The 12,775-nt window shown below is 42.0% G+C and overlaps 1 protein-coding gene across 1 annotated transcript in view; it reads left to right on the top strand.

The window, feature by feature from the left end:
* LRMDA (leucine rich melanocyte differentiation associated) overlaps positions 1–12,775 on the top strand; it is a 1,142,364-nt gene that overhangs the window by 331,433 nt on the left and 798,156 nt on the right. The window lies entirely within an intron of this gene.

The following is a 12,775-nucleotide window of genomic DNA, read 5'->3' as shown; positions in this document are numbered from 1 at the left end:
GCACAGAAAGCACATTTGAATTCAGCAATTAGAAATCCTTTAACATCTCCACAGTCTGGGTTAATCCAAAAACATTTCCTAGAGTGTTTCAAGATTAAAAACCCGAAACCAGTGATCATGCCTGCAATTGAGGGAGTCACAGTGAGGTATCGCATTTTAATGCTGCCTCACTGTGCTAGGAACAATAACAGTTGTGCGATCACATTACTTGTTGTGTGGTAGCCGGGTTCTGGTTTATGTGGCTAACGTTTTCCATGAAGAATTTTGCCCCCTTTGTCCTGGCACCAGCCCTCAGTGCCCAGTAACACTAACAATCGTTATTCACCAATCATTTGTGTTGAAGATGGTTATTCGATAGTTTTAACCACCTCCTCTCATCTTCTTGGGAATCTGGCAGCTTTCCAAATATACACGCTAATCTCATCAAAAACAACATTTGGCATATTCCACCCTCACATCACCACATACTTGTCTGAGATATGATAACCCTATGATATGTGTCTAAACTCATGTGGATGTCTTTGTCCCCCACAAATGCACTTAGATTAGAATTTTTCCTTTTTTTTTATTTCCAGGAGGGAGAGGGGCCCCAAAATCATCATAAAGGTGCTAATGCATCATTCCCTGCTGAAAACCTCTTCTGGGATAGTAAACGAAGGAGCGTGTGAATGTGGATCCTCAGCGCTTTGCACCACTATTATGGTGTAAAATTATAGTTCAGAATATTGTGTAAAAACCATAATAGTTTGCAGTTATAGCTATAGTGAGAACAGCAGGCGAGACTATAAGCTTTAATTTATGTTGTGCTTTGGACATTTTTCAGAAACTATTTACCCATTACCTCTTAGGTCAGTGGCCTAATAATGCAACAAAGCACTTTTTGAAATTGCAGATAATTTTCAGTGCTCAGATCTCTGTGTAGTATTGATGGGGAGTGTGGTTGATTAGGATCTTGGGAATTGTGCTTGATGGGAACAATCTGGAAGGAGTGAAAAATTATTAAACACACACAGCGGGAGTTGTAGGATTTACCATTGTCGTGCCGTGCTATTAATTCTCATTGCTCCATACAGCAGCTTGATTGCACACTGTGAATACTGCTTATTGGAGAATGGGTACAATTTTGCTGCAGTTGTTGTAATGTAATACTAAATGCTAATTAGGCTTCTAACAATAATTAGAACCTCTGCTAGACTTAGAAATAGAAACATTCAATTGACTTTACAGAAACAAAGACCTTTAAGCTATGCCAACAGCAGCTCTGACTTCAAGAAGTTTTTAATGTTTAGTTACAGAATTGCCAACACATTTTTTATGGCCCACATAATGAGTTCATTTATGTCTCCATGAGATTCTCCTCAGAACAAGACTGATGAAGCGAACACCCCCAACCCCCTGAAAGCAAGGCAAAACCCTAAAACGAAATGCACCACACCGAGAATCCCATCTCCCCAGCAAGAGTAAATGCTGACAGCCAACACTGATTAATCCTGTTACCGGAGAGAGATGACTGGGACGCTGACTTGATCATATTAAGTGGCGATGGTTATCTTCGGACACCTTATTTTGTTTCTGGCTCCTGTCCACTCCAAATAGTGTAAATACATTGAGCTCTAAAGGCACAGTCTTTTAATTCTTTAAAAAAACATTCAGCAAGGTGAGCTACTGCCAAATGTATCTTGCGCTTTGAATGCTTCAGAAAAATCGGTCGAGTGCTCCCTAAATTCCACGGTGCCTGTGTTTTAACACATTTTCACTAGGCCTGAGTGACTCTTTTCAGTGACTGTCTCCAGGAGATTAGAGAGGAACAGACATGTATCCCAACACTGGGGTGTGTCATGAGTGAAAGGATTTGCGTATGTGTGGGGGCTCTCAAGGTGAGTCTTTGTTGCTGGTCTATCAATGCTGCATTTAATTTTCTTGTCCCTTTTTAACAGTGACACAAAGACTAACCCTCTCTTTCCACAGAAACCCCATAAAACCATCAAAAGTGGCTTTCTTGCCCACCCTAGCCATACAGCAATAATAACAATTAAATATTTGACAAGATGGGTCAGGTAACTGTTAAATATGTGGCCATCTAGGTAATAGAAACATAACCCGGGATCTCCATCCCGAAACGGTATTAAAAATCCCCATGCCCCACTCAGTGCACGGTTGCCAAGTTTCTGTGTGTGAAGTAAGTTTTTACAACAGTGTTATAAACCCCTGGAAAGCAGGTTTTATAATGGGAACATTGGAAAAACTTTAATGCCGGTGCTACCAGCATGTAGCATGGTCACAGTAATAATATTGGCAGTTCACTGCCCAGGATCCAGGCTAAAGTTATAATTGAACATTTTTATTATTTGCTTGAAAGTTTATAGTAACTTCTTTTTGTCCTATGTTCATATTGCACGCTTTACAGAGAAAAATGCCCCCACCACACTGAGAAAGACCCAAAAGTTGACCCTGTCTTTATTATTATTTATTTATTAAGTGCTTATTGTGTGCCAGGCATTGTACTAAATGCTGGAGTAGTAATAATTACAGTATAGTAATAATTACAGTATTTGTTAAGCTCTTACTATGGGTCAAGTACTGTACCAGGATACAAGCTGATCAGGATGGACACAATTCATGTCCCATGTGGGGCTCAGTATTCACAGATTAAGAATCTTCAGCATAAAGAAGTTAAGTGACCTGCCCAAGGTCACACAGCAGACATGTGATAGAACTGGGATTAGAACTCAGGTCCTCTGACTCCCAGGCCTGTGCTCTTTCTACTGGGCCACTTAACTTTTCCCTTAACATGGAAAAGATCCATTTTTGTAGACATGCCATAATTTCACAGGAAGTACCATTACTTTAGCTAGAAGGATAGAGTGAATAAATAGTCAATGACGAAATGGCTCCAGCGCTGCCTGGGATATGGAAGAGCGTTCTTTTGAGGTGTTCTGGACAGATTCTGCACCTAGAAATGATCTACACAACATTTGCCTACTGTACAATTTATGTAGAGCATGTCAAGGAAATTTCCCAATAGCTACTGTGGGAGCGTTTTCATTTGCCGCTCAGCAAATTTGTTGGATCTGGGCACTCGGGTAGATTTCCCTTATTTGAAGAGGCTGAATGTTTCGTTGGGGCTGGGCAGAGTGTCTCTAAAAGATTAGACTAAAGCAAGCCAAGCGCTTCCCTCCTATTTTCCCTGTGACATTTTTCTTTTCCACAAGTCAATGTCACCTGCAAAGGGAGGACTTGCTGAGAGAGCACCTGGCTGATTAGCGGCTTTCACTTCTGTCCCACTCAAACACTGACCATTAATTTACCTTCCCCTCGTGCTCTGGACACGTGCGTGCTCTGGGTGCTCTCAGAGGTCAAGCCAATATGGCTGACATGTTCAGCATTTCCCCCCGCAGGGTGTCATATGTAACCAACACAGAGACTTTGACAAAGTACTCCTGCATGACCTGGTAGTTTTAGGTCAGAGTGAGAGAAATTGGTGTTGTACTAAGATGTATGTTAATACATATATTATTTATATGGGCATTAGTGAATGCTATTGTTGCCTCAGCACAAGCCAGGGCCCAGGCGTTGGCCTTGGGGTTTTCATAAGCTCACTTCATCATGTTTCGTGTACCACCCTCCCGCGGCCCCCCGGTCCCCCCGACACACACACTCACACACACCCTCCCCTACCCAACTCACTCACCCCCCATTGCTCATGAATAATTAAAAACTTAAATTACTTGCCATGTACAAAATTCATATGCTGGGGAAAATAGCTACATGAAAATTAATTTTCTGTTCTGTGAGACTGACGGGAAATCAATTAATCTTGATGTATTATTTTATGCAGAACAGGGTACAGGAACCAGCCGAGAGAATGGCTACAGCTGTTCTTGTTGGTCGGGCCATATATTATAGTTGGCGGGTTTGACAGCTTCTGAAGGAAATGGCTGAAGGGTATCAGGCAGGTGAATCAACTGTAAAAATTTATTGGAGGATACAAACTGTTTCCAGGGGACTGATATAAAACTCACACTTGAGAACTGAAGTATTGAATGTTTTTGTGACTGAAGCAGCTTGTTGTCAATATTTATAGCTTTTCTCTTTGTTACATGTCCTATTTGTTTGATTAACTAGTCAGATGTTAGTGTCTGTTGGTAATTTATTTGTTGTGCCTTCTGTAGCATTTTTGATACATAAAGATTTACCACTAGATAAATAAGGCATCTCACACAATGCAATATGCTAAATAAAATGACAGAGCTGTTTACGGCATGTTACAAGTTTTATAACTCACTAGGTAGATCAGTAACTTTGGTTTACCGGTGTCACTGTTAGGTTGAAACATGTCTCGATGCATTAAAGGCTGTGGGGTAAACAAGTCTCCTTTAAATAAGCTGTGATTCTAATCAACACATGCCTCATGGTAAATCATTTAGGAGATTCTATAAAACCATTTATGTAAAGCCATACATAATGCATACATTTCTAAAATAAAATACAATAAACGCAGCTTTTAGAATGGGCTGTAGTTATATTCCTTTCCTCTGCCTTTTACATCATTTCTTTTTTTAAATAATAGAAGCGAGATATTCACCAACCACCCACACAGCATCACGTCCCAAGGTAGGGTAGCCTAGTGGGGTGCTTTTCCTGCTCAGAACTCTCCTAGTTGGCTAATCACATTTGGAAAACAAACAAACCAATCTTATCATAGACTAGAAATGCTGATGCAGCTGGATTCGTGGCGACACTTAGCATTTGTGGAGTCGCAGCTGTAATACTGAAGACACATTCCGGTGAAGTAGGTTGCAATCAGTATTTACGTGATGTTAGGTTTCTCGTAGCCTCCTGGAGGAAGCAGCTCCAGAAGCGTAGGCCTTACATAGAGAGATAGAGGCACATGTGTCTTCAGAATGGCTCACAGAAAGTAACTATAGGATTAACTGATTAATTTATTTTCCCTCAGCAATTTCCCAGTCAAGTGAGGAAATAGAGACTGGCTGAAACTTGTTGGTGAGAAGTAAGCTTTGATCAAGTAAGATCGATCAGTCTTCTCACTTGGTCTCTAGTAAAATCATAATAATCGTTAAAAATGGCAGTATGCTAAACATGTCTCCTCTTCCCTCAGAAATGAGGGCAACTAAAAAGCAGGGGTGAAGTTGGTTTAATTTGTGAGACAGAATACCTAGCCAGGTTGTTAGCAATAAAAGGAATTGTGCCTTTCTGACATTAGCCCTGGCCAAGGTTTGCTCAGCAACTTGTTTGCTGTGTGACCATGGGCTGGTCACTTAACTTCTCTGTGCCCCGGTTACCTCATCCGTAAAATGGGGAGTAAGACTATCAGCCCAATGTGGGACAGAGACTTGTGTTCCACATGATTATCCTTGATCTTCCCCAGCACTCAGTATGGCCCCTAGCACATAGTAAGTGCTTAACATATATCATTAGATTAAAAAAAATAAAAATCATGGAAGCCATGGAAAATACTGCAGACATCTTGTGGGCTGGCGTGATGTATTCTTTAGGAGGCAGGGTGAGGTAGTGGAAGTAGCATGGGGAGGGCCAAGTTCTAATCGTTTCTGCCACCCTCCTGCTCTGTGGTCTTGGGCAAGTCACTTAAACTTGCTGAGTTTTGGTTTTCTCATCTGTAAAATGGAGAAAAGACATCTACTTGCCCCACCTCTTAGATTGCGACCCCTCTATTTGTTACAGAGACTTGTGTGTTTTTTTATGGTGTTTATTAAGCGCTTATGATATACCAAGCACTATATCCTGGTGTAGATGCATGATAATCAGTTTGGACGCAGTCCCTGTCCCACGAGTGGCTCACACTCTTAAGAAGGGACAACGGGTCAACAGACAACGGGACAGCGGACACCCCTATTTTACAGGTGAGTGAAGCTGTGGCCCAGAGAAGTTAAGTGTCTTGCCCAAGGTAATTACAGCAGGAAAATGGCAGGCCAGGACTAGAACCCAGGTGTCCTGCCTGAGCCCCATGCTCTTTCCACTAAATAACTTGTACTTACCCCATGGCTTAGCATAGAGTGGCTTAGGGAAGCATTCATTAATTCAATCAATCGTATTTATCGAGTGCTTACTGTGTGCAAAACACTAACCTAAGCTCGTGGGAGAGGATAACACTACAACAAACACACATTCCCTGGCCACAGTAAGCTAATAGTCTAGAAGGGGAGGCAAACATTAATATACATAAATAAATTACCGATATATACATATGTCCTGTGGGGATGGGAGGGAGGACAAACGCAGGGAAGCAAGTCAGGGTGATGCAGAAGGGAGTGGGACATGAGGGGAGGAGGGCTTTCGTAGGGAAAACGTTTTGGAGGATAAGTGCCTTCAGGAAGGCTTTGAAGTGGGGGAGAGCAATTATCTGTCTGATATGGGAAGGGAGGGCATTCCATGCCAGAGTTAGGTTGACGGTGAGAGGTCGGTGTTGAGATAGATGAGATCAAGGTACAGTGAGAAGGTTAGCAGTAGAGGAATGAAGTGTGCGGGTTGGTTGTGGAGAGTAGTGAGGTGAGGTAGGAGGAGGCAAGTTGATTGAGTCCTTTGAAGTCAATGGTAAGTTTTTGTTTGATGTGGAGGTGGATGGGCAACCACTGGCGTTTCTTGAGGAGTGGGGAAACATGGTTGAAACATTTTTGAAGGAAAATGATTCAGCAGCAGAGTGGAGTCTGGACCGGAGAGGAGAGAGAAGGCAGGGAGGTCAGTAGGAGGTTGATTCGATAATCGAGGTAGGATTGGACAAGTGCTTGCATTAATGAGGTAGTTTGGATGGAGAAGAGGCAGATTTTAGTGATGTTATGAAGATACTGGCATCATGGTGTAATGGATAGAGTGCAGGCCTGGGAGTCAGAAAATCAAGGGTTCCAATCCTGGCTCCACCACCTGTATGCTGTGTGGCCTTGGGCAAGTCGCTTTACTTCTCTGAACTTCAGTTACCTCAGCTGTAAAATGGGGATTGAGACTGTGAACCCCATATGGGACAGGGACTATGTTGAACCTGATTTGCTTGTATCCACCCCAGTGCTTAGTACAGTGGCTGGCACATAATAAGTGCTTAACAAATACCATAACTACCATCATTTTGAAGCCTCCTAGGCTGCAATCCAGCCTAGTGAGTTCATTCTGGTATGAATCAGTGTCCAGGTCAGAGATCCTTCTGGTTAGATTCTTGGGCCCCTCCGGGGTCCTGGAGGGGTTGATTCTGTCTGGACCCTACTGATATCTCTTGGAGCTCATGGAAACCTCTGGGATGCTCCCACACACGCATAATTTACTTGGGTCCTGGGCCTGATAAGACTGGGACAGGATGTTTTTCCCTCTTTTGGTAGCTGCAGTCAGAGAAGGTGTCCTTGAACGAGCTCGGCTCGAGCATTTGCTGCAGAACTGCGCTACTCCCAAATTGCCCTAAGGAGTAGGATGTGGGTGCTATAATCTAGCAGTCATATGATGATTTTAACAGTAGTAATGATATCATCATATGACTGCTAGATTATAATAATAATGCTATTAAGTTCTTACTATATGGCTAAACACCGTACAAAGTGCTGGGGTAGATTCAAGATAATCAGATTCCATGTGGCACTCACAGTCCAAGTAGGAGGGAAATCAGGTACTGAATCCGCACTTTGCAGATTAGGGAGCTGAGGCACAGAGAAGTTAAGTGATTTGCCCTAGGTCACACAGCAGGTAAGTAGCAGAGCCAGGATTAGAACCCAGGGCCTCTGACTCCCAGGCCTGTGCTTTTTCCCTTAGGCAATGGTTATCATCATCAATGTTATTTGAGTGCAAAGCACTGTATTAAATGCCTGACAGAGTACGACCAGCAAGATACATGATCACTGTCCTCCAAGTCTTACAATCTAGTGGGGCAAATGGACAAATAGACAAAAAATATTTGTAATCAATCAATCAATCAGTGATATTTGTTAAGTGCTTACTGAGTGCACAGCACTATTCTATGTGCATGGGATAGTGTAATACAATAGAGTTGGTAGACATGATCCTGGAATTTATAATATAGTGGGGGCGACAGACATTAAAATAAATTACAGATAGGAGAAGCAGCCGAGTATACAGATATGTACGTGAGTGCTGTGAATAAGTGGGATCAGGAGGAAGAACGAGGAACAGGAAGTAACCTCATTTTGATGCTAGGCAATCTTTTGGTGATGATATCTGGCAGCAAAGTGATAGAGAAGCAGCATGGCTCAGTGGAAAGAGCACGGGCTGGGGAGCCAGAGGTCATGGGTTCGAATACCGCCTCTGCCCCCTGTCAACTGTGTGACTGTGGGCAAGTCACTTTACTTCTCTGGGCCTCAGTTCCCTTATCTATAAAATGGGGATGAAGACTGTGAGCCTTATGTGGGACAATCTGATTACCCTGAATCCACCCCAGTGCTTAGAACAGTGCTCTGCACATAGTAAGTGCTTAACAAATACCAACATTATTATTATTATTATATTCCTGTTCTGCTAGAAACCAAAATGTCGGGCCAAAATGACTCTTGCGTTCTGTGATGACATCATGTGTATGAGGTTACTAAATATGTGTGATATGTTGGTAATAGCATGCAGTTTGAATTTGAAGAGCATGTAGATGGAACAAGCATAGATAGTACAGAAATCCTTTGTAAAACCCAATCACTTTTTCACCAGCTTCATACATCTGCAATTTACTTTTTAGCACCCCAAATGCACAAATACTAAGGAGGATGTGTATGTGAATGGTTTTATTAGAAAATTAATGCTAATCATTTTTGATAGTGAGGCCTTATTCATAGTGTACTTGAGTTGTATCGGAGAGGCACCACTGTATGTGCTTTCTGGTGTCATTTCTATTGCCCAAGAAATGTACAGAGAAGGGACCGGGATGAATGTAGATATGATATGAATCCACCAGAAAATGTGAGATTACTAGATGGGCTGCATGTGTTTTTTTCAGGAGACTTTTCACCCAGCAGTTCTGTATTATAACATGTAGCACCACTCAAACTAGCCAAATGGCATCAAAAAAGTGTGCATCAACTATGTGAAAATAGGATAGAGTTTGCTAGAAGCAACCAGGCACATCTTGTATATAGTAAACACTTATATAGGGTTAGGGTTGTTATTATCAATGTTACATTTTTCAATGAAACAATGGTTCTCACCTGCCACTTTCACTAATGAGCTTTCATATATTTTCAGATGTTAGTGTGGGGCTAATGAATGAAGGTGTGTATGAAAATATTAAAGGCTGAGGAGGTTTAAAAAAAGTTTCCATATTTTGAGGTTTTAAATTAGTATATACTTTTTCTTTGCCTACTTGAATCTTTTCCTCTTGCCAAGGAAAGAATATATCAAATTTCCTCTATTATTTGGCCTTCTTTCTCAATTTGATTGGTCTTTCTCAGTCTAAGCGGGAAGTTACTCAACTGCCTCTCTCTGAAGAAATGGTTCTCCAATTACAGAAATGAATTCAGTTCTTGCAAATTTTGACATTTCTATATGTCTAGATATTTGGGGATTGGTGTACACTAGAATGGGATGTGAACAGGTTTACACCACTTTTCCCCCTTATATTCCTGCAGAATTGAACTTACTCTTTAAAATCAAGCTTCATCATGGAACATTATTTTGCTTTATAGGATACACTGCTCTGGAAAAAGAAGGTCCTCTGCAGAAATGGATGGAGAGAGAAGAGATGTGATAGGAATACACACATTGCTCTTGGTTAGAGAAGGCGACCCAAACTTCACAGTAGCTTGCATTTCTCTTCTGAGAAAATCATTTTGAAAGTTTGGTAGAACTTGAAGTGGCAAAATGTCAGCTCAGCATGTCGTAGTGAATTCTTAAGTTTTTAAAACTATTTTCAAATTTGCAAGCTGCTCAAATCTGTTTAGCCTATAATATTTGCACTAGCCCCTCCCACATTTTCTGACAAAATCTTTCTGAGGAAGCCCTCTGCCTTCAAGTGTGCTCCATCTTGCCGGGAGAACCAAATGGCTGTCTGCAGCAGCTGGAAACACAAGTGGCCTTGAAATAGGTGCCCCAGTGTTAAGGAAAACTGGTCTGGATACTACCCATAACGTTCAAAGCTGCTCAAACTTATTTAATAGTAATAATGTTGGTATTTGTTAAGCGCTTACTATGTGCCGAGCACTGTTCTAAGCGCTGGGGTAGACATAGGGGAATCAGGTTGTCCCACGTGGGGCTCACAGTCTTAATCCCCATTTTACAGATGAGGGAACTGAGGCCCAGAGAAGTTAAGTGACTTGCCCACAGTCACACAGCCGACAAGTGGCAGAGCTGGGATTCGAACTCATGAGCCCTGACTCCAAAGCCCATGCTCTTTCCACTGAGCCACGCCATGGGCACCCTGAGCTGGACCCAAAGAGACCCAGTTTGGCCGAACATCCTATTTCCTTAACCTTTTTTTTTGAGCTGAAATCAGTCGTGAAAACACACTTGACCAAACTGAGTGTGGAAGGGAGAGGCAGATCAGCTGACAGATTGCTCCAGGTCCTCCCCAATTTTGTTAGGGACCCGAGAATGTGAGAATGGGTTTTATTTTCATAGCTGTTCCACACACACAATTTTCTTCTCCCTTGGAATTGCATTAGTATTAGACTGACCCACTGAGAAGCATTTCCTTTTGTTCTAGACACTCATGGTCTCTCCTTTCTTTAGAGAGAGAAACAAGACCGACTGATGTGGAAATGCTCGGAATCTGAGGTTTGGGAAGGATCAGCTTTTCAGTCTATCGCTTAACGAAAAAAAAGAATATATCAAACATCACTGGAGACCAAAGAGCTTTGAAAATTTTGAAATAGCTTGGGAAATACTCCAAATGCTTCACACTTCATTTTTTCCCCTTTCATTGTTTCATTTAAAGCATTATAAAACTAGAAGAATCAAAGATATAAATATTTAGAAAAAAGCTGAAGATGGATTCAGTTTTGAACTGGCTGAGAGGGTGCATACCATTGCAGTTTGAAATAAACCTGGACTCTTAGGTGAAGTCAGTTCTCAATGACCTTCTTGCCTAAGAAAAGTTGCAAAGAAAAACTGTGAAATGTAAAGTAATTGTTAAGGAAAGCTGGCCAGCGTGACCTCTGAAAAATAAGAGCATTTGCTGGTCCAACTTTCACAGATGTTAAGCATTTGGTGATGTTACTTGGGGGCTGTCTGAGCCACATTAAAGTTCAGCCACCAGAGTGTTGAAACAGTTGGACAGTGTAATAAAACATGCATAAAAAGAAATTGTGAGACCTTGGATGTTGTGTGGCGATGATTATTAGGAGGTTACCACTTTTCTAAATGTTCTACGTCCATCTCTACATATTCTTTAGCTATTTTGGGTAAAAGCACAGTGATGCAGTTTGTAATTGTGTTGTTTGGGCTCTGGCAGTTGGACATAATTTAACAATACCCATCCAATATGACAGATTGTTTCTGGGTTGCATTATAGCCTTAATAAGATCACATCTGTTCATATATCCTCTTTAACCTCATAGTGTGATTTAGAGAGTTTTCATACTGGTACGATATTGTTGTTTAAATATTTAGCGGGCTCTAGACGTGTATCATAAAAAATGCCCTCTTGTGAATAAAAACTCAAAGTCTGTTTTTCTCCATGATGTTTTGTTTCAGAAGGTCCTTGACCCGCTCTGGGCATTTGAGTAAATGCTATATTCCCTGCCCCTATATGTAAAACTATGCATATCATCTCTTTGTACTGAAAGGTCTTGCTGCTGAAGGTGTTACATTCCATTCAATTAGTAAGCTCCTTGTGGGCCGGGAACAGCGTCTTCAAATGTCATTAAGTTGTATTCTCCCAAGTATCTAGTACAGAGCTCTGCCCAGAGTAAGCGCTCAAGTATGACTGATTGATTGAGACTGCAGAGACTGAGTGACCTGAAGGACAAGCTTTCTCTCCGTTCAAACCGGACCAGCGTATCTCTTATTGCTGTAGGCCTGGTGTGTCCATTACTGTTACTTTCCAGCTGTCAAGTGATCAGTGATACTCATTGAGCACTTACTGCGTGCAGAGCACTGTGCTCAGCATTTGGGAAAGTACAATCGGCTAAAGTTGGAAGACGTGATCCCTGCCACAAGTAGTTTAAAGTCTAGAAGGGGAGACAGGCATTCAAATAAATTAGATTAGGGAAAATTGCTGATTATAAGGATAAATACATAATAATAATAATAATGTTGGTATTTGTTAAGCGCGTACTACGTGCAGAACACTGTTCTAAGTGCTGGGCTAGATAGAGGGGAATGAGGTTGTCCCATGTGGGGCTCACAGTCTTCATCCCCATTTTACAGATGAGGGAACTGAGGCACAGAGAAGTGAAGTGACTTGCCCACAGTCACAGAGCTGACAAGTGGCAGAGGTGGGATTCGAACCTATGACCTCTGACTCCCAAGCCCGGGCTCTTTCCACTGAGCCACGAAGTGCTGTGGGACAGGGTTAAATATCACTGTGCATGAGCATTACACAACCAAGTACCTTATTAACACAGAGGGGACGGTAGATAAAGGAAATGAAAAGGAAAAGAAGCAGCACGGTGTAATGCATAGAGCTCTCGCCTCGGAGGCAGAAGGTCATAGATTCTAATCGCAGCTCCGCCACTTTTCTGCTGTGAGTCTTGGGACAAGTCACTTTACTTCTCTGTGCCTCGGTTCCCTCATCTGGAAAATGGGGATTGAGACCGTGAGGGCCCAAGTGAAACAGGGACTGTGTCCAACCCACCTTGCTTGTATCCACTCCAGCACC

Source organism: Ornithorhynchus anatinus, chromosome 3, assembly GCF_004115215.2.
Source record: "Ornithorhynchus anatinus isolate Pmale09 chromosome 3, mOrnAna1.pri.v4, whole genome shotgun sequence".
In the NCBI taxonomy this organism is placed as follows: Eukaryota; Metazoa; Chordata; class Mammalia; order Monotremata; family Ornithorhynchidae; genus Ornithorhynchus; species Ornithorhynchus anatinus.
The sequence above is the reverse complement of the archived record's forward strand: the minus strand, read 5'-3'. Positions and strand labels throughout refer to the sequence as shown.